This window comes from Protopterus annectens, chromosome 10.part0 (assembly GCF_019279795.1).
Source record: "Protopterus annectens isolate FY-2018-M chromosome 10.part0, PAN1.0, whole genome shotgun sequence".
Classification (NCBI taxonomy): Eukaryota; Metazoa; Chordata; order Ceratodontiformes; family Protopteridae; genus Protopterus; species Protopterus annectens.
The window spans coordinates 933,396,104-933,421,561 of record NC_056744.1 but is presented as its reverse complement, the minus strand read 5'-3'; the positions used below and the strand labels follow the sequence as shown (position 1 = coordinate 933,421,561).

The 25,458-nt window shown below is 41.0% G+C and overlaps 1 protein-coding gene across 2 annotated transcripts in view; it reads left to right on the top strand.

Moving 5' to 3' along the window:
- Positions 1 to 25,458, top strand: part of PLPPR5 (phospholipid phosphatase related 5) — a 3,295,121-nt gene that overhangs the window by 2,225,902 nt on the left and 1,043,761 nt on the right. The window lies entirely within an intron of this gene.

The following is a 25,458-nucleotide window of genomic DNA, read 5'->3' as shown; positions in this document are numbered from 1 at the left end:
ATGAAGCATGGGATTATTAGCAGTGTTTCGGATGAAGGCCTGCTATGGTAACTGAGTAAAGCCCCCAGTTACTGGAACATTCTTTACACTTAGACTGTGATGCAAGGCAGCTGCAATTTACTTTATTAATGTACTGACTTCTTTGTCTTAATCCAGCAAGTATGTCATCTGAGAGTCATTGTGTCACAGTTAGCTGACCCCTTGTCTGACACCCAGACAGCTACTTTAAATGAGAATGTATTCTTTACACTATGGATAAGTGATTGTAGAGGAAGGACCAGTGTGATGCATCCATTGTTGCAAATAAAAGTAGACTGACTGGAAATGACAAACTGCTGTCATGAGTCCTGAAACAGGTAAGACACGTCTAGCTTTACAACAGAGGCATTAATCAATTAAAAATCAGACATACACAAAATAAATGATGCCATTTGCAGTACAAATGAATGATGGTATAATTGTCTGCAAAATAAATATAAATGATCCACCTAACCAATAACTTGTCTGAAGTAAGTGCACTTTATCTGTTAAAAATGGACTGATTTACAAATCTGGAATGAGAAGACTTAAATTATAGATGTTATGTGATCCTATCTCGCCTACATTCTGACTGATGGGTTCGGAGCCGATCCCTCGGCTCCGACTCGGCACGCTTATGCCAAAGAGCGAAGTCTCTTATTGGCTGAGCTTACTATATCCCAGGATGCACCACTACCAGTCCCCCAGATCTCGTTTGCCACTAACAAGTGAAGACGTGGTCTCGAGCTGGCTGAGCTAAGTAGTGATTAATTTCACTAGTTTTTCTGTCAGGAATTTCTTTTTTCTTCAACAAAAGCTGTTTTAACAGCTATTCTTGTGTTTAGAGTGAGTTTGGTGAAATTTACTTGGTAAATTCTTGTGTTGTGAGTGTTGACTAGGAGTACCTCTTGTGTGGAAAGGCCTTTCCCGGTCTTTTTGATTGTAGGTGACTTCTGTTTTGTTTAGGGATCTCGGATCCTTTATACTGTTGATAGTTTCTCTTTCTTGTAAAGAAGGACAAAGAAGAGAGAATTTCTTTCTAATTACAGTGTTTGTACTGTGTTTTGGGCTTTAATTCACCGGAATGTCTCAGGTACCTAGGCCTTCAGGCTTTAAAAAGTGCACCAAGTGCAACTTTAAAATGTCTATCACAGATGACCACTCTCTCTGTGTTTATTGTTTGGGTGCAAAACATTTGCAGGAGTTGTGCAGCGTGTGTCACGCTTTTTCCTCGAGGGTCCTCCAAGAGAGGAAAAATAAGCTCATATTAAAAGGTCTTATAAAACCCTCCTTTGAAGAAGCTTTAGCATCCTCTCCTTCTCCTGCTAAAAAGAAAAGGGCGTCGGCTCTGACCAGTCCGTCGGATCCGACCGCCAAAAGACATAGGCAGGTTTCTCCTTCGGCTCCAAGGACTTCGGAGCCGAGGGCGGAACGGTCTGCCTCGATGCCACCAGTCTCGACTCCTCTGGCTTCGGAGCCGATGGCTGGGGCATCGAGGCGGTCACCTTCGTCGGCTCCACTGGTCTCGGAGCCGACAAAGGTTGTCCGCTCAGACACTTCCTCCTCGGCGCCGAAGTCCTCCTCGGCACCGATGGAAACTAGTGTGGGTATTCCTTCGGCGCCGATAGTCATCGAGTCGCCTCGGAGCCGGTCCCCTAGCCTCTTGGGGCCATTGGAGAGGCCATCTCGAACCCGTTCAGTATCCTCTAGGTCATCGAGGATGTCAGATACGGACATAGACAGGGTGCTCCAAAGACTGTTCCAGTCCCAAGTCTTTCAAAAATTTGTTTCGGCTCCGACCCAGTTGGCTTCGGAGCCGACGGCCCATGCCCATGTCATTGCCATTCCTCCTCCGACCGCTTCGGCTCTGTCGGAGCAGGTGCTGTTGGAGCCGGTGGAGGTCTTAGGGTCGGCTCCGACCCTTACTCCAACCCTGGCCTTCGGGTCCGAGTTTGGTACACGGACTTCTTCGGCTGGACCTGGGGGTGATGTTTCGGGACCTATGCTGTCGGTTCCGAGCCTCCTCTCGGTGCTTGGCTGCGGGACTTCCGTCTGCTATCATGGCTCGGGGACCGGACACTCCCAGGATTCTGGGGTCCGGCTTTCAGAGCTATGAGGAGTGCCTTGGCCAAGTCTTCTTGGCCATCTCTCCGGCTTTACCGGCACCTTCCCTGGGCGTGGAGACTGGGTCTTTGGCAGTTCCCCTGTCCTTAGGCAGCGGAGCCCCTGGGCCTGAGGTTACCCCCATTGGGGGTTCCCCTCCTCCTGAGGGTTCTTCCGAGTTGTCTTCAGAGGAGCCCCCAAGGAAGAGATCGTGCAAGAGGAAGCACGTGGACTCCCCCGAGTCTATTACATCGGACACTGATCTTGATGATGCGGAGGGTCCCCGAAGTCGTCCTCGGATGATGTCTCATTTGAAGATATCTTAGAGATCCTCAAACAACGAGGCGGCTGGATATCCAAACCCCCCTCTGCTGATGAGTCAGTGCTCCTCAAGGCCTTTGGGGCTCAGCCCTCCGCCTCCTGGGTGTCTCCGCCCTTCGACGAGCTCCTGGATTTAGTTTGTCGGAGGGCGTGGGAACATCCAGATACCGTGGAACCAGTCCCTTCTCGTCCTAACAAATTTTTGTCTGCCCCACCCGAGAAGGAGTTCCTGACTAAAGGCGTGGCTGTAGATGCCATGGTGGTGGCATCTGCTACACAACAGGATGTGGCAGAGGCTTCAACGTCCGTCCATCCTCCTAATAAGGAGTCTAGGAGCATGGACCGGTACGGGAAGCGTACCCTGACTTCAGCGGCCTTTACTTTAAGGTCCCTGAATTATTTGGCACATTTTACCAGACTTCAGAGGGATCTGGTCAAGGAGCTGTCAGATTCCCTCTCAGGTAACCTACCTGAGCAGCTAGCCCAGTCGGTTAGCTCTCAGTTGGCTATCCTTGCTTCAATTTCTAACTCGTCCATGAGGCTCATTTCATATGCGGCGGAAGGGGCGGTAGAGCGGCAGGCACAGGCGTGGCTCACGGAGACAAGCCTGGCTCCGTTTAATGTCATTTTATGGAGGCCTTCAAGTCTTCCTTCGCCGACGCTCCCTTTGATGGGTCCTCTTTGTTTGGACCTAAGGTTAAAGACACTGTTACCCGCTGTGAGCAAGAAGGAAAAACTTTATCTGCCATAGGTGCACGTTATTCCACTCCCTTTCGGCCTTATCCCAAGGCTAAAGGAGGAGGGAAGATGTGGTTCCGCAAATCACGTAAGTTTTTCCATCAACAGCAGGAAGATTCCCCTTCCAGAGGCAGAGGACGGGGAAATTTTTCTGGGAGACGCCATCCCAGAGGCGGCAGAGGGCCCCGCAATTCTGGAGACCGCGAGTCCTTTCGTGGCTCTTCAGCCTCCCACACTTCATGAGGGATTGCCCGGCTGTGCTGCTCCAGAGCCAGTTGGGTGCCGTTTTGCCAAGCACCTAAAAGCCTGGGAGTCAATCACTCAGGACAGATGGGTGCTTCGGATTATTGCCGGAGGTTACACCATTCCCTTCACACACTCACCCCCACCACCCAGTCAAAGGGAAATTGCAGCCGCAGAAGCGTTAAAGCTGCTAGAAAAAGGAGTCATCCAACCGGTCCCCACAGACCAGATCGGATCCGGAAATTACTCAAGGTTCTTTTTAGTGCCAAAAAAGACAGGGGACCTGAGACCAATATTGGATCTCAGCAGACTAAACCAATCCGTCACGAAATCCAAATTCCGAATGGTCACGTTACAATCCATTCTCCCATTATTGGAGAAGGATGTTTGGATGTGCTCCATAGATCTCAAGGACGCCTATTATCACATACCGATACATCGGGCGTCCAGGAAGTATCTGCGCTTCAGCCTGGGAGACAGTCATTTCCAATTTTGTGCTCTGCCCTTTGGTCTCACCACAGCCCCCAGGGTGTTCATTAATGTTTGGCAGTAGTAACTGCTCACCTGAGGAGTCTTGGATTCCAAGTGTTTCCCTATCTGGACGACTGGCTCCTGACTGCCACCACCAGTCATCTACTAATGGACAACCTCAAAGCCACCTTTTCCCTGGGTGCTACCCTGGGAATTACATTCAATTGGTCAAAGTCTGTCTTGCTGCCCTCTCAGCGCATAAGGTTCATAGGAGCAGAGATAGACTCAAAATTGAGGCGCGTTTTTCTTCCTACCAAAAGGATCCAAACTTTACAAGGCCAAGTTCAAGCCCTGCTTTCAAGATCCAAGGCCCCAGCCAGGATGGTCCTGCAAATTTTAGGTTCGATGTCTGCCACGGTTCTTCTAGTTCCTCTGGCAAGATTGCACATGAGGATTCTTCAGTGGCTATTATCGACTCAATGGTCCTTTCAGGATCTTCCCCTCAATCACCCCATTATGATTACAGAAACGTGCAAACGGGACCTTCGCTGGTGGCTTCAGACATCCAATCTAAATCAGGGAAGTCCTTTTGTTATTCCCCCTCCAGTGGTCACCCTGACGACAGATGCCTCCCAGACAGGGTGGGGGGGGGCATTGTCTGGGCAGGTTAGTTCAGGGTTCCTGGCTACTAGACGAAACTTTTCTCCACATCAATGTATTGGAGATGAGGGCTGTACTTCTGTCCCTACAGGCCTTACACAAGTTTTTCCCTCAGGGCATTATCGCCATCCACACAGACAGCATGTTGGTGGTCTGGTATCTAAACAAACAAGGAGGGACGAGATCTTACCCCCTTTTGCAGAGAGGCCATGAGGGTATGGGAATGGGCTGTAGCTACCAGCCATTTCTTGGTAGCGACCCACATTCCGGGGAAATCAAATATATTGGCAGACAGATTAAGCAGGACAATTCTCTCTCCTCACGAGTGGTCCCTGAACGAAACAGTAGCAGCTCAGGTTTTCAGAAGATGGGGGACGCCGTGCTGCGACCTGTTTGCAACACCACAAAATACAAAGTGCAAAAGGTTCTTCTCCTTGACTCCACATCAGGGGGAAGCAGCTATGGATGCTCTAGCACAACCTTGGCCAACAGGGCTACTTTATGCTTTTCCTCCGATTCCACTTCTCCCCAAAGTCATTCAGAAAGCTTCTCAATTGGGGTCCACAATGATACTAATTGCTCCGCACTGGCCTCGTCAGGTATGGTTTCCCTACCTGAAGAAACATGCGGTGGACGATCCTTGGACTTTAGATCTAACTCCGGATCTGCTAATTCATCAGTCGGGACGACAACACCAGTCCCTTCACACTTTGAAGTTGACAGCTTGGCTCCTCCACTTCCGACTTTAGTCAGAAATCACACCTTAGACCCGGAAGTTATTCACATTTTATCTTCGGCCCACAAACCCACCACTAAGAAATTGTACCTCAGTAAGTGGAAGAGGTTTGCTATCTGGGCTCAACTCAAGGGCTTAGACCCTATCACTGCTCCAATCCCAGAGGTTTTGAAATTTTTAACATCCCTGTTTAATCAAGGATCTTCTGTCTCTACTATTAAAGTCCAACTAGCGGCTATCTCTAAATTTCACGAATCCATGGATCCTCCGTTGATGAGCAGCAGATTATGCAAAACTTTCATTAAAGGTGCGGGGCTGTTAAGACCCCCAGTTTTTCATCCTGCGCCTCCGTGGGATCTTGATTTGGTGCTTCGTGCATTAACATCTTTCCCTTTCGAACCGGCTGCTACATGTGAGTTAAAATATCTGTCTTGGAAAACTGCCTTCTTAGTTGCAATTACCTCTGCAAGAAGAGTTTCAGAGCTTCAAGCCCTATCTATCAAACCACCGTACTTGATTTTTCACAAGGCTAGAGTATCACTTAGGCCTAATCCATCTTTTGTCCCAAAGGTCTGTTCTAATCTCTGTCTCCAACAATCTCTAGAGCTACCAGTTTTCTTTCCAAAATTCTCCAATGAAGCAGAATACACTCTCCATAAATTGGATGTTCACAGGCAATTGCGCTTCTATTTAGACAGGACTCAGCAAATTCGTAAATCAGACCAGTTGTTTGTGTCCTTCTCAGACAATAAATTGGGTAAAACCATCATAAAAGCTACTATCTCCAAATGGATTAGAGATTGTATAACTCAGGCTTATTCCTCTTCGAATAAGCAACTTACAACATCTATCAAAGCTCACTCTACCAGAGCTATGGCGACTTCTATAGCTTTTCATTCCAAGCTCGCTATTTCTGAGATTTGTGCTGCGGCTACTTGGTCCAATCCGCACACTTTCATTTCCCACTATAAATTGGATGTGGCATCTAAAGGGCGAGCATCATTTGGTTCCACGGTACTCAGGAGTGTTTTCCAGTGCGCCACCCAGGATTCAGGTGCTAGGGACGCTGTCCCATCAGTCAGAATGTAGGCGAGATAGGATCACATAACATCTTTTAGTTATGTACTCACCATAACTTCAGATGTTTGGGATCCATCTCACATTCCTAATACCCACCCTCCTTCCCCCTGCCTTGGAGATCAGAAGAGATTGAACGGTTTTGAGTTCTACTGTTTTATCTTGTTTCATCTGACGATGTTATATAATCAGTGCGTGCATGTGTGCATGTATGCGGACAAACTAGATCTGGGGGACTGGTAGTGGTGCATCCTGGGATATAGTAAGCTCAGCCAATAAGAGACTTCGCTCTTTGGCATAAGTGTGCCGAGTCGGAGCCGAGGGATCGGCTCCGAACCCATCAGTCAGAATGTAGGCGAGATGGATCCCAAACATCTGAAGTTATGGTGAGTACATAACTAAAAGTTATAACAAATGTAGCTAAAAGGGGCAAGCAGTAAACCAGCAGCCCAGGTGTTCACAAAATAGCCTTTATTGATTTTTGTGCAAAGATAATGCACTTATTTCTGCAGTGTCCTAGAAGAACTTAGTACACCTATCATAATGATAGCATTCATATTAAAGAAACATGATTGGATGAGTACATATTATGGGTCAATAATCCATGAGTGGGTATAGGTGATGCAGGAATAACTCACAGTTGGCATGATTTGATCATGAGGAAAAAGTTCTTGTGATTAAACAAAGCCAACTGTGGACACATCCTATATTATCTACACACAGGAGTGAATTATTTCTGTTATACAATGACATTATTTTATGGGAAAAAAAATCATACTTTTTATAAATAATGTCATAGTATAAAAAGACTTCGATGCTCTTCCGCTTGATTCTGGTAGTCTGTGCCATACACAATATGTACTGCACATGCTCTGTGGCTGCACAGTAGATTGCTGCCTCTGTCATTTTTGTTTTTTTAAATAGCAGTTGAATCCTTTGTGTAAACTCTTAATAGTTTGCTTACGATATTTACGTTTAGTTTTCTGGCATATCATTAAGTAATATAGTCACTAAATAATGGAAGATGTCCATTTTGAGAGGTAGGATGTTTTTATTTATTTAATATTTGCAGTCTATTGACTGGATTGTGTAGCCTAGAAGATTTCAACAGTTCTGTCCAATCTGCAGTGATAACAGATATGCTCCTCTGCCCAAATCAAAGCTAGCGGGTATAATGTTGTGCATCCAAGAGCACGGTAAGAGCAGAATTAACCCTCACCGACTATTTCCAAATGTAAAATAAATAATAAAATAAATAGATGCACTGTCATAACTAAACTGACCACACATCAGTCACCTTCGAGCTGGCAGTAATACCAGAACTCACAAATAGTGAAATCAGAATAAAAAACTTAACTAAGGCAAACTACACCCTCCTAGGTGAAGGTATAAATGCATTCCAAGCCCCACCCCAAGCTGGAAGTGGCAACTGCACAGAAGCTTACATACAGCCCTGTACAGTGACTTCCATAAGTGTATAAACTCAGCTATACCAGAAAGAATCAAAGTCAGAGCCCCAAGTAAAAACAAGGTACCATGGTGGACATCCAGCATCAACAAACTACAATAAATGCAAAAAGTTGTTGTTCAACAAAACAAAGGCAAGGCCAAAAAAATGGAAAAGCACTCTCCTCGGCCTCAGCAGGCAAATAAGACAACCTTTCAAATCCTGCAAGGGCTCCTTTGAAAGAAACTTAGCAAGTACAGTCAAGGAAAACCATAAGGCCTTTTACAGTTGCATATGTAACCTAAACGGTAAGACCCAAGCATGTGCAGAACTAATGGCTAATGGTATCACACACACTGACCCCACAGAGATAGCAAACCTGATAGCAGATAGGTTTGTCCAAAATTTCACTCCCTTATCCCCTCCTAACTTACAATAAACCTTCCCCCAACCCCCCCCCCACTCTACATATATGAAGAGCAGGTCTTCAAAGCCTTGTCCATGGCAAAAAACACAGCCTCTGTGGGACCAGACGACATCCCAGGCTGTCTTCTTAATAGGCTAAAACACGAACTAGCATCACCACTAACTACCATTTCAATCATAGCCTAACCACAGGTTTTGTTCCTGTGGAATGGAGAACAGCAACAGTTATTCCCCTCCACAAAGGTGGCCTAGCAACAATCCTGGGGAATTACAGACCCATAAGCCTGACCAGTCTTGTCTGCAAGGTCATGGAACATATCATTAAGGACCTCATAAATAAAGACATAGGTGACCTCCAAACCCTGAATCCTACCCAGTTTGGTAGTTCCTGCCTGATAAATCTGGTGAATTTCTTTGAAAATGTGATGAAGGCCATTGACCAGGACAAATCTGTGCAGGCATTTGACACAATCCCACATTCAGGCATTACTGATAAACTTAGCAAACTGAATATAAACTCCTTCCTTGTAAGATGGGTTGCCACCTGGCTCACAAACCAGACACACACTATTAAAGTGGGTGACTCCACATCAACCGGCAGACCTGTTGCCAGTGGGGTGCCACTGGGATTAGTGCTGCCCCCCCCCCCCCCCCACTGTTTGGTGTATACTTCTCAGAAATTCAGCTCAAAACTAAGAGGTTGTGGCTGACCACATTTGCACATGACTGCAAACTATGTGCAATCATTGAATCCACAAATGATGTTAGTATACTCCAGGAGGGTCTCACACAGACCAACGACTGGTGTATTAGTCATGGTCTCAAACTGAATGCAAAGAAATGCATCATCATTCCCTTTGGTGCAAACAATGTTCCCTCACACTATCAAATCAACAACAATAAAAGTACCCATGAAGTGGTAGGAGACCTAGGATCACAAGTTGATTGTGACCTTAACTTCGACCACTATGTGTCTACTGTAGTAGGGAAAGCTTTCTATGTAGCACACTTGATTAGTAAAGGCATCATCTCAAAAGCAAAAGAAGTTATAACCGCCCTATACTTGGCACTTATCCGACCCATAATTGAGTATAATGCTTTGTTTGGCATGTATTGTACTAAGCACCTACAGCAATTAAAAAGACCTGTTAGGTTTCTAACAAAGAAGATCAAGGGGCTCCAGCATGTGCTTTACACAGACCGACTAAACTCCCTGTCACCATACTCCATATTATATAGACTTCTTAAGGGAGACTGATGCCTGGCTACAGAGTAATTCAAGACCCAAACCTAATGAACTTGCTGCATATTCGTAAATCAAGGGGAGCTAGAGCTACCCACTCCAGGGACTTAAATATGGCCTGCAATTTAAATAGGACATGCTGGAGAGACAGATTTATCTCCCAGCAACTGCTGCATCTTTGGAACAGGCTACAAATTCATGTGAAACAGAGCACCTTTATGACCATGTTCAAGAGTAACCTGTGCGAGTGGATGGGGCACCATAAATTCTTACCAGGTATAGAACCCACAACCCTCCTGGACATGGGCAGTCATCACTAAATGCAGTCTTTGGTATTGATTAATATTTCTATGGTATTACATTGGAATGAAATGCCTAGGCTTAAATGACTTCTGGGTTGATAGCCTAGTAATATCCTATGATCATATGAGACAGGGCTGCCCTTTATACCCTCCTCATTATTTTAGCTGTGAAACCCTTAACACAACATATTGTATACTTCCCTTACTACAAGACTAAATACCTCAAAGAAGACACCGGAGTATTAATGCCTTGTCTGCAGACAACTGCATTCTCCTGTCTGAACGCCCATTCCTTTTCCAGGATGCTGAGCTAGATGGTAAGAAAATCCAAAACTGAAATGTTCTCAGCTAATCAAGCTGCTAAGTTGATTAAACAATATGTATCTCCCCTTTTTAGAGGGTGCACCCCCAACAAAAATATTTAGGCATTAAATTATATCCTTCTAGTATCAAGATGACAAAAAATCATAAATGCCTTTGGAAAGAGTAATCCATCTCTCCATCTCTCTCTCTCTCTCTCTCTCTCTCTATCTAGCTATCCATGTAAAATGTTTCATCTATCAGACATGGCAAAATTAATTCCATTAAAATGATGTTCTGCCCTAAGATAAATTATATTCAATGCCATACATCCTCCAAAGTTTGAATACATGACTATTAAACATTTAGAAATAGATGTGCGTGGAATGTAAAGTTGAACAAAATGCCTTCAAACTATGGAAGATATTTATTGTTAATCAGGACACCCTCCTCTTATGGGGCAGACTTAAAAACTAGAATATTGAATAGCCTGTCTTCCAAAACTATGCATTGGTATGGGTCAAAATTCCCACCGTACATTAGAATGTGTCAGAAGTGTAGCTGGTTTAACTAACATGTTATGCTGGTCACACAAATTTGCATTACAGTCCCACAGCTCCTCAGGTGAAGGGCCAAAAAAAAAGTCTGCATTCATTACAGTACAGTATAGTACAATACCCAATTAATGCTCTATAACAACACCCCTTCCCCTATGGGTCTTCAATGGAAGAGCTGGAAAAAAAAAAAAAAGATTCACTCCTTCCACTGTCATACCAAACATGCCAGTTGCTAGAGTTTATACTCTGAATGGAGGTCTAAAGCACTCCAGTTTTATTTAAAAACAAACTGTTTGCTAGAACATAGCAAGCAGTTGCTACAGTTTATACCACACACGGAGCTCTTCAGTGCTCAGATTACCACAAATGCAATCCCAGCTTTTCAAAGCCCCTGTGCATTAAAGAATGATCGGGATCAGCCAAACATACCCCCTGATGCTTTGCCTCTGGGGCCATTGCTTTCTTCACCTCACCTTAGCTATACTTCTTGAATGTGAGACTGTCTAGCTGCAACAAAGAACATTTTTTTCTTATTGGAGAAATATTCAGTACAATGCACCTCTGTGTCTTTGAGTCACATAAGAAATAATAAATAAATTGTAATATTGGTAGGTGAAGTACCTCCTTTAATGGTAAAAGGTGGTAAAACAAGAGCCAGTCAGTTAATGTTAACATAATTTTATTTAAAATATGAGTTCTAGAATTTTCTTAGAAATTGATTTCCATGTGTCTTTACAATTAGAGCATTTATAGTGTTGTTGTAGCATCTCCATAAATGTATTCCAGTCTATATATTTGAGGTCTATCCAGTTCTCAGTGAGGAAGAATTTTCAAAACAGAAAGATAGTTATCAGAAGTGTCATATCTTTAGTATTTATGTCATTAGGTTGTATGTGTAATATTTTAAATTTTCTTATGTACCATTTAGAAGCTAGTTTGGAATTTAGAGTTATCCACAAGTGTTTTGAGAATTTACAGTCCCATAAAATGTGAAATATGTGAAACGTCAATTTTATCAGCCCCACAGGCTGAATATGATGCTAAATGAGCAAGGTAGAATTTAGCCATGTTGTGAGGAGTTAAATAAGCATTATTCAAAATCATCAGATGTGTATAGGATAGTTTCTTTATTGGTAAGATTTTTTTTATTTAATTGAAATATTTTAGCTAATGTTTCATTACTTAGACTGAGAGATTGTCCAGTAGTCCAGTAAAATTTTATTACATATTTGCTTAGGAATTTATAGTTTATAATACATTTATATATATTGAAGATGTCTTTTTCTGAGCAAAGAGAAGACTGCAAGTTATTAAAAGAGTGAGTTTATTGTCTCAGTGGGGATCAGGTGGAAATTTGGGTAACAGAACTTTTGAAATTTGATCAATGAGAGTTAAATATCCTTTAGGAAGATTATAGGTTCATAGGTTCATAGGTTCGTACTAGGCTATCTGCCCTAGGGCATTTATAAGCCTAGCCAGAGTGTATGTGGCTTACACCACCCCTTAGGATGAGAATACTACGCCCTTTTAGGGTTTAGTTTACTATGCCTCTGTCTAGTAGTGACACAGAGATGACCCCCGGGGTAAACTTACGATCTCCCATCCACTCGTCGAGATTTCTCTTGAATAGAGTCAGTGAGGAGCTCTGCCTAACATGGACTGGGATTCTGTTCCAGAGTGTAGGGAGCCTCTGGGTTATGAATCTGTCCCTCCAGCACGTTCTATTTATTTCTGTGTTGAGGTTTAAGTCACTTGTTCTCGTGGCTCTGATGGATTTGGATTTTCTGAGGTGGAGCATGTCCATTAATTCAGGATTGGACATGGCCTTGTACGTCAGGCACAGATCACCTCTGAGTAGGCGGTATGCGACTGAATAGAGCTGGAGTTTTTCAGTCGGGCAGCATATGACATATGTTTAAGACCCTTTATCCTCTTGGTGAGGAACTTTTGGGGTCTTTCCAACTGCTGCAGGTGTCGGGTGAGATACATCCCAAATGGGGCATTGTACTCAATCATTGGCCTGATAAGAGAAGAGTACAGGGGCACAATGACCTCTCTTGATCTAGATGTGAAACCCTTCATGATAAGGTGGGCAATATAGAAGGTCTTCCTAACCACTTTGGCAATGTGAGTGTCAAATGAGAGGTTACTGTCAACCTGGGTCCCTAGGTCCCTGATTACCTCTTCCATACTTAATGGATTACTGCCTATGTGGTAATTTGTCGGTACCTTGTTTTTCCCAAAGGGTATGACTATACATTTCTTGGCGTTCAGCTTAAGGCCATGGCTCTGGCACCAATTATCCGTTTCTATGAGGCCTCTCTGAAGGATGCTTGTGTCCGCTGGAGTATCAATTATGGCTCCCAGTTTGCAGTCATCTGCGAACTTTGTCAGCCACAATCCTCCTATGTTTGCCTGTACCTCGGAAAAATAAATGCCGAACAAGAGGGGTCCCAGGACTGAGCCCTGTGGGACACCGCTTGTGACTGGCTTAGAGTCTGACATAGCTCCAGCAACTCTGACCCTGTGGGTTCTGTCCTTGAGCCAGTTTGCAACCCATCTTGTGACATATGGGTTTACATTTAAGCTGGTGAGTTTGTCTATGATGCCCGAGTGGGGTATTGTGTCAAAGGCTTTTGCAAGGTCAAGGTAGGCTGTGTGAACTGCCTTGCCCTCATCAATGGCCTTAGTGACTGTTTCAAAAAAGTCGACCAAGTTCAAAATGCAGGATCTGCCCTTGACAAAGCCAAATTGGGTAGGATCCAATGTCTGTAGGTCCCCAATGTCTTTGTTTATGAGTTCCATAATGATCCTCTCCATAGCTTTGCAGACCAGGCTCGTCAAGCTTATGGGGCAGTAATTTCCAGGGGCCGTAGAAGCACCGCCTTTGTGAAGTGGGACCACTGTTGCCGTACGCCACTCTTTGGGTATGTATCCTGTAGTAAGGCTAAGATTAAACAGCAGCCTTATGTGTGGGTTTAGTTCCTCTTGGAGTTCATGTAGCACACAGCCCGGGACACCATCCGGTCCCATTGATGCTGTGTTTTTAGCTTTAGAGAGGGCGGCTCTCACCTGGGCATCTGAGATGTTAGGGAGGCTACACTCTGCTGGGATAGTTATTTCTCCTTTTGGGGGGGAAGGGGAGGAGAAATTTGCACTGAACCTGTCTGCCAGAATGTTGGCAATGTCAGTGGGTTCAGTGTATTTTGTGTCATTTTGGACTAACTCTGAGCATATCTGGGAGTTTCCACCCAGGTTTCTAACATAGCTAAAGAAGGCCTTGTGATTGTCTTTTGCAATTTTTCTCTCAAAGTTGGCCTTGGGATGATTTTATGAGTGATCGTAGTTTTTTGCTAGTACTGATCAGAGATGCCTTCCCTTTTAGGGATTTTGCTCTGTCATGTAGTAGCTTCCTCCTCCTGTTGTAAAGTTTGTTTATTGCTGGGGTCCACCAGACCAGGCGCCTGCCTTTGGGGGAATGGGTCTTGGTTTTATTTGGGATTGCATGATCCATGCATTCTTGAAGGTGCCCATAGAAGGCATTTGCAAAAGATTCAGCAGTGTGGGTTGTGGTTTCCACTGGCCCAGGGGCCTTGAAAGATACCACTTCAGTCTTAAGAAGTGTGAAGTTTGCTTTTGAGAAGTTCTTCACTGTGGTCTTTTGTGCAGGGGGTGGGGGCGGGATGTGGATTTCCAGTGAGATTAATTTATGGTCTGATCTTACCAAAGAGGGATGTACTTCCGTTGTGGAGCATTTTGTCCCCATGTTTGTGATGATCAGGTCTAGTATATTGTCTCCTCCTGTGGGAATGGTGACTAGTTGTTCCATTGCATTTGAGTTTATGAATTCTAGGAACCTTTGGGCTAGGGTGTTGGGGCTTGAGTAATGTTCCCAGTCTATGTTTGGGTAGTTGAAGTCTCCCAAAATGATGGTATTTGGAGAGACATTCATACTCTCCAGTGTCTTCAGGAAGGCTGTGTGGGCTTCCTGAGTTTGAGAGGGTGGTCTGTAGCATGCTACAAACTGTAAGGCAGTTTTGCCTATGGTTAGTTGCACCTGGATAGTCTCCGATGCTTCGTGCGTTGCCACTAACCTGGAGGTGTGGGTATCTTTGATGAAAATGGATACTCCCTCCTTTTGTGGTTCGTCCAAGTTTTGGGGCCGGAAAGCATGATATGAGGTAAAACCTGATAGTGCTGGGGTGCTCTCAGGAGCCTTGAACCAGGTTTCAGTCACTGCACAGACATCGATGTTCTCCATACTGAGGAGGGCTTTGAGGGCGTGCATCTTGAGGTTTAGACTTCTGGCATTGAGCAGCATTACCCTTAGTTTTTTTCCACTTGTGTTTTCTAGGGAGGTAGGTTTGTCATTTGAGCCTTGCCTAAAAAAGGCACTATGGGGGTGGCAAGAGCCTTGGCCAATATCCGGAAGCCCAGGGGTGACAGGTGCAAGCCATCCCTTTGTTTTGATTTGGTTTGATTTGTTCTATAGAAGGTGAAGAAGACATAAGAAAGTCTTTCACTAGTTTATTTTTGATTAATGGAAAACTAAATACAGCTGAGCTAACATTTTATTGGATAATTTGATACTGGGGTTAAGATTTATTGATTGAAAAATATTGAACAGAGTTGATGTTTAGTAATGTCAATAAATTTTGCTTAACAAAAAGGTTTATTAAAAATTAATGAATTTTGAAATGTTTTAGGTCTTTAAGTTCTAAAAGGGGAAGAATTGGAGGATAACATGGACAGGATTTCAGATTATTTGCCCATATTTTCATCCAGGCTGGTCACCATGTATTTTCATCTAAATTAAATGTGGCAATTCATAGCAATCTATCAGAATTTATAAGTAAAAGTTGAAGATAAAAATTAGGAAAGTTCACACCTCCCTTGGGTTTGGGGATAATTAATTAATTATACAAGATGCTTATTAATTTGGATGTCCAGATGATTTTGTTAAGAGAGGTGGAGATATTATAAAAAAATTGGGGGGAATTTTCTGAAAGTAAGCTATCATTTGGAAGAGAATCTCGGGGAACACATTTATTTTGGTAATAGCTTTAGACAGAAGAGAAGTTTGGATTGTACCAACATTTAGTGTCTCCTTGAACATATATCCATGTGTTTAGGACATTAGCTTTGTGTTTTAGAGATGAATCTTGATGAAATGTTATACCTAAGTACATACGGGATGTATTAATTCACAACTGATGCATATTCTTAGATTTTAATATATTGTTGTTTATCTTAAGAGGGAATAGAAGTGATTTTTGTAGATTAAGTTTGCAATCAGAAAATTTCTCAAATATTTCAAATGAGTTTGGGATATTAGTAAGAGATATATTTAAGTTGTCTACAAAAGACATTTGAGGAATATTAATATTATAAGATTTAGGAAACTTATATGTGTTAAAGAGATAAGAAAGAGTTCAAAGTATATATTGAAAAGGAGGGGGACAATAGACAGCCCTGCCTGACTCCATATTATATGCAGGAGAAGAATAAACCTTATTTATGTATAATCTTGTGGAAGGAATTTTGTATAGAATATGAATATAGTCTATAAATGTTTTTGGAATGAGAAATGAAAACTGTAAAATTAAATACAAAGTTATAGGGTATTCTGTCAGGATGTAGAACGAGGTTGATGTTAACCTCCTTTAGGTCATTATAAGAATAGTTCCATATGGAACCCTGAAAGCAGCGAATGCTTTTTCACATGAGATATGCAATTTTATCATCTCTCTTGCATGGCATAATCAAAGAGGACCCCCCTGCCTTTATTTGACATATTTAAAGCTAATGGTTTTAGTAGTGAAGCATGCACTTTTTTAATGTCCTCCTGGATTTACTGACTGTTATCAAACCCACCACATTACTCAGCTAGTTTGAAGTTGTAGGAATTTTCAGCTATATTCTCACATATATTAATCTTTAAAACTAGCTTGTTTTAGTGTCATCTTAAGTTCATATAAAGAAGCTAGTGGACCTTGGGTAAGAGCCAAGATCAAGGCTACATTACACCTTCACTATGCAAGGTTGTAGAGCTCTAGGCGTCATTGGTTTTCACAATCATTGAGAATGTAAAGCCTTTTGGGGTAACATCTTGTGATAATTACAAAGAACACCATAGGCCAAAGATTTGCAGCTCTGACATCTGACTTTTATTTAATACAGCAGCCTTTAGTTCACTACCCTTTAGCATCAGGGTAATTTTATAGGTTCATAGGTTCATATGTAAGTACTAGGCTATCTGCCCAAGGGCATTTATAAGCCTAGCCAGAATGTGTTGGCTTTCACCACCCCCTTAGATTAGTTCCCTGTGCCCCTGTCCAGCAGAGCCATTAGTTCCCTGCGCCACTGTCCAGCAGAGCCACTGCAGTGATCCCCGGGGTAAATTTTCTGTTTCCCATCCACCCATCAAGGTTTTTCTTGAAGAGTGTTAGTGAGGGGCTCTGCCTGATATATATTGGAATCCTGTTCCAAAGCATGGGGAGTCTCTGGGACAGGAATCTATCCCTCCAGCATGTCCTGTTTATCGTTGTGGTGAAGTTTATATCTCTAGAGCATGTGGCTCTCCGGGATTTGTTTTTTTTTTTTTTTTTTTTTTTAGGTGAAGCATGTCCATCAATTCTGGGTTGGACATGGCCTTGTATGTCAGGCAGAGATCACCTCTGAGTAAACGGTATGCAGCCGAGTACAGCTGGAGTTACTTGAGTCGGGCTGCATAGGGCATCTGTTGGTGAGGTACTTTTGTGGTCTTTCCAGGTGTTGCAGGTGTCTTGTAAGGTACATCCCAAATGGGGCGTTGTATTCTATGATGGGTCTAATCAGTGATGAGTAGAGAGGCACAATAACCTCTTTTGTTCTGGAAGCGAACCCTTTTGTGATTAGGTGGGCCACATAGAAGGATTTTCTAACCACCTTGGCAATATGATTATCAAAGGAGAGATTACTATCTACTTGGGTCCCTAGATCCCTTATTACATTTTCTCTATTTAGGGGAGTACCACCTATGTGGTAGTTCGTGGGTACTTTGTTTTTTCCACAGGGGGTGACTATGCACTTTTTGGCATTTAGTTTGAGGCCATGATTTTGACACCAGGTATCCATCTCAGTGAGACCCTTCTGGAGGGTGTCTGTATCAACCGGGGAATCAATTATGATGCAGGTCTCAGCAATAACCTATCTTTATATAACTTCTCCCTGGAAAATCACAAATTAAATATCCAGTTTAGGCATTTGTTTGTCCCCCATCACCACCAGGTGTGCTAGGCTGCTTAATTAAGATGATGATCCCAGTGTAAAGTCCAATGACTGTAAAATCCAACTTTCATTATTAAGACCAACGACACCTCTTTGGGAAAATATAATTAAGATATTTTTCATTATAACATTAGAAAAGCAATATTGTGAAAACCGAGTTTTAGAATATACATTGTTTGAGGAGTGTTTCTCCAGGAACTAGATTGCTACAGAATTAACATGAGAATAGACTTGTAATGAGTTACTGCTCAACACTATATGAAGAATGTACATATATTTATATAACATAAAATGCTTGTGGGACAGAAACTCCATTTTGTTTAATATTATTTTATTATGATCTGCACTGCTTGTTTGTGCATTATTGGTATTGTGTAATTTATGCGTGTGTGTGTGTGTGTGTGTGTGTGTGTGTGTGTGTGTGTGTATATAGATATATATATATATATAGATATATATATATATATATATATATACACACACACATATATATATATATATATATATATATGTGTGTGTGTGTATGTATGTATGTATATATATATATATATATATATATATATATATATATATATATATGTTTGCAGTAAAAAATATTTAGTTAAGTGACAATTTTCTAATTCTGTCATGTCATTATCTGAAAGTTTTGCTATAATTACATCATCTGCATACATCATAATATTTAAATTATAGACATCTTACCAGAATTAATACAAAATGAAAACAGAAGAGAAACCAAGACTGAAATGTCAGCACTTCTGATTTTTATGACCAAGATACCCATTTTCACACTCATAGTTGTTAGTTGGATAGTAAGGCAGCTGGAAAAGTCCACCAGAAAGGATGGTTTGAATTAATAAAGATTGATTTACCACACAAAAGGCCATAAGGCAACAAAGGCAATACCTATGAAGTGATCTGTGTTCTATAACTGTGCTCTCTATAGCTGGTGATTTAGTAACTTGATGTCAGTTACTGTACTTTGCCCATGTCTGTACCCATGCTCATATTTAGAAGGATGCTGCATGTTTTTCAAAAACATAGTCAGATGTTGTAAATTACCTTTTCTAAAATCTTGGCAATAGGAAGTGTTGAAATCAGTAAAACTGCTTAAGATAAGAAGGGTTAGAGTGCTATCAAGCAGATAAAAAAGCAGCTTGTTTCTAAGGTTTGGATGAAGGTCAGATATAAATTTGTAATAGGCAATGATGAAGTTCATCTACACCTGAGAGTTTAGATCGAAGAAACCAAATAAACGTCTTTATGAATTATACACCTTAATGTGAAAAGGTGGGAAGGAAATATCTGGAGGAGAGGATGTGTTATACAATATTAGAGCATATGCATGTTGAAAAATAGACTTCCATTGCTTATTATTGCTGCAATTATATGCTAAACTCTGTTGGGTCCATCAGGGGTATACCTATAATAATAATAATGGGGCTCACATCTTTGTTCATTCCTCCCAGAAGTGTTTAGGATTAGACCTCAGTCAACTTTTGTTTTCTCTTAGTCAACTCTGAGCATCGGAGTTGCAGTCAGGCTGTTCTCCTTCTGTACTTCAGTATGCCTTTCAACAAACTTTTTTACGCAATTTACTTAAAGTAACACATGTATTAAGTATTTGAAAGGCTTTAGGCCTTTCAACTCTGCCAGGTTGCATCTCACAATCTAAGTAGTGATAGGAACTTTAGAAATCATGCATGCAAGCTCTGAGATGTCTATTTTGAAAACTAAAAAGAGTATTAATTTGTTATATAAAGGATCTACAACACTTTATTATCATAGTCATATCAGACAGTTTGAATTATTAATGGAACAGCAACTAGATGGCTATAGAAGACAGACTGGGGCAATACATATTGAAGAACAAGGGAACTGTATAGCAGAAGTAAAATAATGAAGAAAACTAGATTTTATTTTTTAATGGAATTTTAAGCAGATGTTTGAGGAGAAAAGCTCCAAGTATAAATACATGTATAAGAGGTACAAAACTCAGATAAGAAAACATTAGAATGACTTTAAGTAGTATAACAGAATGAATGAAAATAGAGAGCATAGTAAAATATAAATAGAGTTTTACAAAAGACAACAGAACATAAGAAGTGCGAGTCATAAATAAAATCTAAGTTATGAGTACAGCAATGATTCAAAACAAAGAAAACTGTTCACAGGAGCCACTTGGGTTTGAAGAAAAAGTTTTTTAAGTAATGTTTTCATAGAAGTGATAGTTATACAGTAGTGTGCAGAAGAAGCAAGGTAAGAAAAAAAGTTTGAGAGGCAACACCATTGAACTCCTTAGAGTTGCCAACACAGAAAATGACTGGACTGTGCACTGAATGTTATGGAGGTTGAAATAAATGACTGGTAGGTAAGCTGAGTGTGAGGATGGTTAGGGAAGATTGAGTAAGAAAATGTAGGATTATTTTTGTGAAGAAAGACTGTAAGGTACTAGTATATGGTTTGCAGATGGGTAACAGAAGATACAGAAGGCTGTGATGTTAAGGTGATGAAAGAAGGAGAGAGAAAAATCAAGATTGGAAAGCAGGAGATGATGAAGGGGAATAGTTGCATCCTGGAGATGTTTGTAAGTGTGCAACATATGTATGATACTGAGTTTGAATGGCAGTGGGTTAGTGAGACCGTATGCACTGAAACAGAGAGAGAAGGGGTGTGAAATGTTATTGTAAACATTAAAAGGAGGAGCAGTGGAAAAGTGTGTACTGCAGCTGCATGTAGTGGGTTAGGTAACAGGAGTAGTTAAGAGCTTATTAGACAGTTAAAGAGTGTAACAGTTTTGTGAAAAAGTGAAGAAAAAGTTCACTAATCTTTTAGTTACTGTAGAGGAAATGAGAAACTGAACTAAAGACAGAGAGACAAAGCTAGGGAGTGGGGTAGGGTTCAGGTGGACAACAGATTAAAGATATGGTATCAGTAATGCATGTCACAATATCCTTGTTAAAGGAAATGTATCCTAGAGTATTATTATTATTATTATTATTATTATTATAGTAGTTTGGTCAGGGTGGATAGGAAGAGAATAAGGTTCATTTCCACTAATACAACTTTATTTTTTGTAGACCATCTCAGAAGAAATTATGTTACCCAGTCTACAACCATCAACATATCTGAGTATCCATAGACCAGTACCTACATTTATAGCTGGAAGATATAAGCAAGCTAGAGTCTTCACTGTGTAATACTTTAAAACTTGTAGTGGAGGAGCGTGGGATATATGCAAATAACCTCTTAAAGATATACCGTTTTTTTCAGCTACATGGCTTCTGATTGCTCACATTTTTTTAATTTTTACTTTTTAAGTCTTTATGGGTACATTCAGGCCAATAAAGCCAAAACCCCACTAGCTGTAGACATGCATGTCTTGCCTTTTTTTTTTTTTACCTTTCCAGCACAGCATAAATAAATTGTTCGTCTATACTTTAGAAACACAACTTAAAATCCAACCTCGTGTTCATAAACATTAGAGTACCTGTAGAATATCCCAAATAACATCCAAACCAAAGGGGAAAAGGTCACACAGGCAAATCATTCAGTAGAAACTGCAAGAAAGACCCAGTTAGCTTAGAGTCTTCACTGTGCAATACCGTAACACTTCTATAGTGGAGGGCCATGGGATATAGCCAAAAATATTTGTCTTCTGCATGGGACTGGTTGCTTAATTTATACCATTTAATTCAATTTACCTCTAAATTACTGCAGCCAGGCTAGCCTGCTATTTAGCTGATAATGAAATGTGATTTAAATGTTTTCTTAGATGCCATCATATATGTCATACTGTCTAGACAGATGTGTACTTTTTACTAAATGCCTTTATAGTTGTGTTGCCTGCATACATTTCACATTCCTACTTAACGGAGTGCCTATTCTGCACTCCTGTTTTTGGTTCATTTGTGAATTACATGTATTTGCAACTAATTATAATATGTAACTTCTATTCTTAACATCTTTCACTTTTTTCCTAGCCTTCTGCAATCCCAGTTCACGCATGGAAACTGTGTACAATGTTAATGATCACTCTTCTAACCAGCAAAACTGATTATTTAATTACATGCTTCCACCTGGGTCACCTTGTCATTGTGAACAGTTATTTATAGTGATTGCTGATTAATCCATGGTTCACTGCTTAATCTAATTAGTGATTGATTTTGCTTAGAGTGAAAGCATTAGTAGTAGAATTTTTGTATTTGCAAATATGCTGTTCAGACCTAACTTTCAAAATGTGGACTGTTGTGCATTTATATTATATTTATCCTCACATCCTCATCTGATAAAATTATTTGAAATGTAACCATTTCACTGTATATTTTCCACTTTACTTTCTACCTTTACTTTCACTCTATCATTTCCGTTGAACCTACTACTAAGTTTTATCTTTATTAATTTACTTCATATTTCTTTAACATCTTCCACTCATCTCTTTAACAAACAAAATATTTTTATATATCATGTTTTGAAATAATTAGTTTTGGATTTGTATTTATTGCACTGTGTGATGTATGTTCATTGATTGTGTATGGTTGCTAATCTTTAATATTTTGCAAAATAACTTGATTAGGTGTTAAATGTAAAAGAGATACCCTAGAGTAAGTGTGAACTGCTTGCAAAAAGCTGGAAGTAATAGGGTCAGCAGTAATATAGGTTTCTTCAAAAACTTTTTTGCTGTTAATTAATGTGAATGTATTTGCAACATGCATAGCATCATAAAAAGACTATGGGCAGAATTCAGAAAGTTTATCACAAGCTGTAAGCCCATTTATCCCCCCCTCCCCCCCCCCCCACACACACACACACTGTGGTAATCATTTCAGATTCAGAGACAGTGGGCTGGCTGTGAGCTGTCTCTGTGGCCTACTGTAAATGCTAATAAGGCATTCTTGTGAAATGGCCTATATTAATTAGCAACATGTTCTACTCCAATAAACGCCCGCAGTAAGGCATTTATATTATGTTAATGAATATTTCAACAAAGGCCGACCAAAACACATGGGTGATAAGCAAATGAATAAAACAACAGGAAAAATAAAAATGCATGTCTTCTTCTTCCGGATTTTCCCAGTTAGGGGTTGCCACAGCAGATCACCTGTCTGCTCATGATTAGCAGTGGAGTTTTACAGTGTCGAGTTGCCAGCCTGGCGCCCAACCTTCCACAGAAGGCACACACATGCACACATTCATGCCTAGGGCCAATTTAGAGTGTCCAATCCACCTACAACATGTCTTTGGGATGTGGGAGGAAACCGGAGCACCCAGAGGAAACCCACGTAACCACAGGGAGGGCATGCAGACTCTGCACAGAAGGCACCCCAGCCGGGGATCGAACCAGAGAACCTCTTGCTTTGAGGCAGCAACACTAACCGGTGCACCACTGCGGCCGCCCAAACATAAAAATGCATGTACTTTAACATTTCACAAGCACTTTCATTCCAACAAGCAGAACTTCATCAGTCAGAAATATAGTGAGAAATATCCTACTTAAAAGTAATCTTACAGTCAATCACAAATTGAATTAAACTGGAACAATTAATGTCTTAAAGGTCTCCTCTTAAGGAAAATTGGATTTGTGATTGACTATATAGTTGACTTTACAAGCAGGATGTTTGTCATTATAATTCTGTCTTATAAAGTTCCGTTTGTTGGAACAAAATTGCTTACAAACTATTAAAGTGTTTGTATTTTTATTTTTGCTGTTTTATTTACATGTTAATGAATATAGCAAACTGTTTGTGTTCAATGATTATTTCCACATATATCAATATAGATGTAGATATATGTGTGTGTGTGTGTGTGTGTGTGTGTGTGTGTGTGTGTGTGTGTGTGTGTGTGTGTGTGTGTGTGTGTGTGTGTGTGTGTGTGTGTGTGTGTGTGTGTGTGTGTGTGTGTGTGTGTGTGTGTGTGTGTGTGTGTGTGCATAAATATGTGAATGTGCAGGGAATGCCATACCTCCAAACTTCCCTACAGTAACCAGTAAATCCTGTAATATTGGGAGGGGACGCTGTCCACCAGGTATACTATCTATAACATGTCCTTAAGACATTATAAAAGCTAATAGAACATGTTTTGTAATTCAAAAGATGTGGTGTAGGGGGGAAATTAGACACCAAGAATGCTGTTTGTATCATGAAATAAAGGGACTTAAAAAAATCCCTTGGCTCTCTGAAGCATCTCTTTAGTACAGCATAAGTCCTCTGTACTACAGCTAGACACCAGGAATACTCTAATATATTAACTTTAGCCTTAAAAAAAACAGTTACAGTAAAATGGTGTGGGGGTGTCCAAGAATAAGGTTTTTAAGCCAGAGTTTTATCCCTAACTGAGGAGGGTTATAGTACCATGTATTTATTTAGATTAGAAGTATGAAACTCTAATGTCTAGCACTATTCACTGATTGCTATGGTCCATGAATTATGAAGGACAAGGCTCGTATAACGGGCAACATCAGGAGATCTCTGTAAACTCAGGAACATTTGAGAGTGATGGCGGTGTGTGTGTGTGTGTGTGTGTGTGTGTGTGTGTGTGTGTGTGTGTGTGTGTGTGTATGGGGGGGTGGGAGGGCTGCTGTAATTGTGTATGACCATGCTAAGGCTTCAGGACAAAGCTGAAAGGAATACTACATGGCACCAGTGAGATGTTTTAAACTATTCTTTAGACAAAAAAGTTAACAGAATAATGAGTTTGGCACCACAGTGTACTTAATGAACAATACAAATAATGAAATTCTAGTGTCTGGCATTATTGACTGATTGTAAGGGTCTTTGATTTATGTGGACAGGGACAAAAGTAGGAGGATACGCCAGGGATGTTTTATCAACTCAGGAACAGGTACAAGGTATGTCTATGTGTGTATGTGTGTGGGGGGTGTATATTTGAATGTACACATACATGTGTGTGAAAGAGTAAATGGTGGGGGTACCTATGCCAGTGAGATGCATGGTCCACCTGAGGTGCATTCCACAGGGAAGTGCTGACTAGCACTCATGGTTATTCTAGGTAATTCAGAGACATGCAAGTTGGCCAATAATGCAGTCTTTCCTCATTGTAGCTAACATGTCTCTGAATCACTTTTTCTACTATCAGAGAAACAGTCCCTTTTAGCTGCACCCATTGTGCGGTTCATTCTAAGTCCCAAAGATGGTTTATTTATTTAATTTATTTAAAATGTATTACTTGGGGTAGAAGATTTGATTACAAATTTGCAATCTCATCATGAAAAAGACAGATGTAAAATGTAAAGAAAGTCATAAGTCATATTTATATTAAAGCAAAAAGTAACTAGGATTCTAAAGAACATACACAAAAGAGTGGTATACAGTAATTCACAATAAAGCAAGGGTGTCAGGGGTATGTACAGTAAAATTATGTAATTATTTCCAATAAAAATAAAACAAATTGAGTAATAGTTTGAGGGTGCATGCAAAATTAGTTGTGTTTAACAGTTACTAATATGAGAATGAATGTCAGAGAAGATGAAGTGTAGTGAGGATAGCAGATGGATTTGAGAGACATTTAGTAGTAAGTGGGTTAAGTAA